Here is a 5694-nt window from a genome sequence, read left to right on the forward strand (position 1 = left end):
CGGGTTTCATTTCATTGTTTTTCTTTTTATTTCTTTTGTTTTTTACGAAAAATAAAGGGGGAGGGCGTGCGCCGGTTGCGCCCCCCCCCCTCTGGATCCGCCACTGTAGATGGTCATCAAGATTTGAAAGGATGCTGCAACGTTTGTTAACAAAGGGAGGGATCATTTTTGAATTAGCAATTCTTTCACCAAATTTCTCAATGAGAATGAATACGGTTTTAAGTACAAGAGCTTACAAGCTTTCATTGTAGCTAACAATACAGCAAAGAGTTTTCCTTGTAGGAGCCATGAGGGGTAGAGCACAGATGTGCGCGCAGATGGACAGGCATGGTGGACATGTTGAGCGACCTTAATCATGTGGGACTGTTTCAAGTCGATAAAACACGCAAAAAATGCATCAAATTGCACCATTTACAACATCAAAATGCAAAAAGTTCTCACCGTGGGAGGGGGATCCCCCTCCCACACCTCTCCCCCCCCCCCCAGCTTGCTTCGCTCCCTCGCATCTAACCGCTCCCCCTAAGATCAAATTCTTGCTACACCGGTGATGGGCCCCACTGATTAGTACGGCCTTCACAGTAATCTCGCTCAGGCAGAGCAAGAGCTAAAATACCACTATTTACTCATTCAATGGTATACTAATATTTCATTTTCTTACTTATTTTCTTTTTTAAGAAAATCCAATACTTCACCAAAAGTGTGCACCATATCGCTGAATTTCAGGTCTGGAAATGCAAAATCTTCCTCGTGTGGGAGGGGGGATACCCCCTCCCACAATCTCCCCTCGCTTGGTCGCTCCGCTCCCTCGCACAGATATTCCAAAAAGAAAAAAAGGTCTTCATACTTTTAAGGTCTGGTTTTCCACCGAAAGTCATCTGACAAGCAAAATAGATATTTCATATTTCATATTTTTGCTGCCACTTTCCTCCCACTTTACATTTCATGCAAAAGAGTGGGACATTCGATCCCTGTAAAGTGTGTGTGTGTGTGGCGGGGGGGGGGGGGCACCAAGCTTTTCTCTCCCCCCCCCCCCCCCCTTCCCCCCACGGTGCGCCGGTCCGGTTATGGGCTTGTAATTGTGGTGATGGTGACTATCGCCGATCATCCCCTACTCCTCAGTACAAATTTACGCCGTTGCTATAGGGCCTACTACTAAATATTGGAAAAAATGAATGAATTAGAGTAAATAATTCAAGCCCAATTAATACACGCATTTAAATTGTGGGCTTTCACCTGGACCCTTTCAAGAAAAAAGATAAGTAACCATTTCACCTATTTACGCAATATTGAACTTGAAATATAAATCTGTTTTTGAGCCAACTTAATTACCATATTAATCGACACCTACTAGGTGTTTCAAAAAACATTTTCCACTTTTGATCATTAATAATTCTGAAACTGTTCATTCGATAACACTGTCATTGATATGAGTAATAGCTGAATAGTGTACAATTTTGTTGAAGGTAATTTGAATGTGAAAGCATAAATCAGTTTCATTGAATCTAAGATTTATTTTGAAGTAAGGTTTCAGATTTTGGTCAAATTTCAACCCTCTGTACAAAAATGAACTTTACACAGAAACCAATGATGTGTATGTGAGTGTGTGCTGACAATGGCCCTGAACAATGGACATGCCTGAACCACCTGTTCTCTGGGCGTCAGTCTGGCGCTCCCTGGCACAGGAATGCTTAATCAATAGCCGGGTTCGCACGTACAAATTAGCGGGATGACGATCGCGATGCAAATCTCGAGATTTGTATCCCGCTAATTGGTGTACGTGTGAACCCGGCTAATAATTCATGTTGATTGCCCTGGGCACTGCTAGTCTGAATTCATGCACGGTAAAGGATAAAATGCATGCACATGGAAAAAGTAAGGACATGTTTCCATGTGCTTGCAAACACCGCATTTCATTCCAGCTGGCAATCATTTTCAAATTTTGCTTCACATATCACTAAATTTGGGATATAATTAAGCATAAATGATCTTAAGTTCCTCATTTCTATACAACTGTCTACTAATTAAATAGTGTGACAAATTTTTGCTTTTTCGATAAAAAGAGATCATTTTTGGTAAAGAGTTCAGCAGCATTTATCATTCATTGGGACGATTTGTTTCACAGTAGATTTGTTTAAGGCTCCATATACACAAGTTATTAGTGTATACTCTAATTGATTTTCTTTGCTTCCTGTCACCATGTTTACGATAGAACAGAAGGTATTCATTGTAATTTCGTTTTTTCAGAAGTAGTTTGGAGAGCACTGTCGCGACTCAAAGACAGTATCGGCAGGTGTTTGACTTTACATAGATACTGCCAGAGGCTGAATAAAGACTAGTTGTGACAGTGGAATTTCTCATAAATAAATAATGAAGCATTCATACCCTGGCCATTGTTCAGGACCATTGTCAGGGTGTTAACCACACACTCCCATACACACCCATTGACCCCTGTGCAAAGTGAAATTTTGTACAGAGGGTTGAAAATTGAGCAAAATCTGGAACCTAACTGTGAAATTAATCATGGATTTCATGAAACTGATTTATGCTTTCATATTTAAACTACCTTCAACCAAATTGTACAGTATTCAGCTATCACTCATATCAATGACAGTGTTATCTGATATATAGTTTATGAATTATTAAGAATCAAAAGTGGGAAATGTTTTTTGAAACACCTAGTAGAATCAGTAGTCTAGAATATGTGGTAGCCCAACTGGTCATTAGCCAAAGTGGGAATTAGACCAAATGATGATTAGACGAACTGGCAATTAGACCAAGTGGCTATTAGACTAAATGAAAATAGACCAAGTGAGAATTAGCCCAAGTGGTTATTAGACCAACTGGTTATTAGACCAAGTGGGAAAAGACCAACTGGCAATTGACCAACTGGTGTTAGACCAACTGAACATTAGACGAACTGATATTAGACCAAGTGCAATTAGACCTAGTGGCAAAAAATATATATACATTAGACCAACTGGCAATTAGACTAAATGGGAATTAGACAAAGTGACGATTAGCCCTATAGTGGTCATTAGACCAACTGGCTATTAGACCATGTGGCAGGTAGACCAAGTGAGAAGTGGACCAAATGGGTTTAGCCCGAATGGTGTTAGCCCAACTGATGATTAGACCAAGTGGGAATAGACCAAGCGGCAAAAAACCAAAAAAAAAAAAACTAATGAAATTCTATTTTGCATATGCTTAGCACAAGTATAATTTAAGACAAGACGGAACAAAATAGGAGACACACAGCAACATGACACGACTAGACAGAATAGATGGAAAAATGGAAGGAAGGAAGAAAGAGAATGCCTACATGCTGATAGAGGAAACGAAAGAGGGAGTTGAAGACGTGCTTCAAACAGCTGGTGGCTGCACACAGCCGTGCAGAGATTACGATGGCTATTTCATTATAATGAATTCAGAGATTAATTGATTGATGGTTGGTTGATGAACCCTGTGGTTGGTGGGACTTGGTTAATGAAAACGAAACATCAGAGAGGGTTTAACAGAAAGGATTTCAACTTCCGCTTAAAAGAATACAAAGATGGAAAACTTTTTATTTCGCAACTTAATGAATTTGAGAATCTAGGGCCTGTGTATAAAAATGTATTCTGAGCCAATAATGTTCTGAAAAGGGGTAAGGGAAACTCATTAGATTGCCTAGTGGGATAATTATGGAAAAACTGATTCCGTGTAAACATTGAATTGAATATACAGGGAAGTGCATTTGCGTTGAAATTAAACATAAACTGACCACGTTGAAAAAAAAATACAAGTCTTTGATTTTTTAAATCTTATATTTGGTGAATAATGGATCTATATGGGAACGTGGCGGGACGCCACAAATAACACGAAGTGCCCTTTTTTTGTAGTAACAGTAGTCTATCTAATAAAGTTTGATGGGCGCTACCCCATGCTAAAAGTCCGAAATTAAGATAATATGAAATGAGAGAGTAAAATGTCATCATGAAAACTTTGTATACATCTATCAAAAAATATGAAATAGTGGAAACATACGGGAAACTAGAAATGTCGCTAGGCGACTGATGCCTCCGCCATAATGCATGATTCTCCCAATAGGCGTATAGTACAATGTCCTCACAATGTGTGATCCATGACAGTTTCACATAACTGGCAAAATATTGAAATGACAGGTTTGTCAGAAATGTCTTGAACTGGGTTTGCTTTAATTTTCTAAGAGTGCAGGTACACATATTTGGGGAATTGAGAATTTTTACTTGAATTCTGACAGACCTTTTTATAAGTTTATGCATTGAGTAATTTCCAAGGTATGAAGAAAGAGTGTAATGACTGTACAAAATGGATTTTTTTTTGGGGGGGGATTGAAACCTGGCCTTTGACCCTTAACCTTTGACCTTTGACCTTCTGGCTGGAAATTTTCAAGAGAATCTCCATTAGGTAATGCATGTAATAAGTTTTGAAACTAATAATGCAAGCATTGCATATACTAGTATATGAGGGAAATAGTAAAATTTTGAGGAGTTGACCTTGACCTTTGACCCCTGACTATTGATCCATGGCCCCTAAATTCCCTAGATAATCCCTGCCAGTCGGTACATGCGTATGTACCAAGTTCCACGAAGAAACATTGAACCATTTGTGAGAAAAGTGATATCGCAACATTTTCACCTAACCTTTGACCTTTTGACCTTTGACCTTATGACGTGAAACTCTCTCTGGAGAATCTTTACGCAGTAGTACATGTCCACACCAAGTTTCAAGAAAATACCTTTGGGCATTGCATAGATATGGGGGGCATTGCATAGATATGGGGGAAATTGCAACATTTGTAGCATTTGACCTTGACCTTTTGACCTTTGACCTCTTGCCAATGTCACTAAAATCATATCAACTAATTGTCCCATCATACATCATCCTTGGACCAAGTTTGGTGAAAGCTGCTTCATCCAGTTTTGAGTTATCACGTAAACAGATAAATTTTAGGATTTGACCTTGATCTTTGACCTTTGACCTCTGTCCGATTTCACTGAAAAACTAATCAAGTAATTGTCCCATCATACATCATCCTCCAACAAAGTTTGGTGAAATTAACTCCATCCAGTCTTGAGTTATCGCGTAAACGGATACAATTTCATGATTTGACCTTGACCTTTGACCTTTGACCTTTAGCCGATTTCACCCAAAATCTAATCAAATAATTGCCCCATCATACTCCATACTTGGACCAAGTTTGGTAAAATTCCAGTAAATATTACTCAAGTTATCGCGTAAACGAAAGCGGACGGACGGACGTACGGACGTACGGACGTACGTACGGACGGACGGACAACCCGAAAACATAATGCCTCCGGCACCACTTCGTGGCGGAGGCATAAAAAAAAGGAATCATATAACTGGAATCACTGTAGTTATTTGTATTTTGGAACAAGTAGTATTATGAAATACCATGTTTATGATTATAACCTAACTGAATGTAATAGCACTAATCTGTGTATTTTGTAACAACTTGAATGAAAATTAAATCGCTGGTCATTACAACATTTCACTCACCTGCACGCTCATGTGTGTATGTGTGTTTGTGTGCTTGCGTTCATGAAAGGTTTAGGTTAGAATTTCTATATGCATACACAAACCTCAATGCATGCATGTTGGACAAATTCTGGAAACAGAACAGCTAAAATAATTGCTTGATCAAATGAATCAAAT

Source organism: Diadema antillarum, unplaced genomic scaffold (assembly GCF_040938485.1).
Source record: "Diadema antillarum isolate AM-2024a unplaced genomic scaffold, OU_Dant_1.0 seq00001012_RagTag, whole genome shotgun sequence".
NCBI lineage: Eukaryota > Metazoa > Echinodermata > Echinoidea > Diadematoida > Diadematidae > Diadema > Diadema antillarum.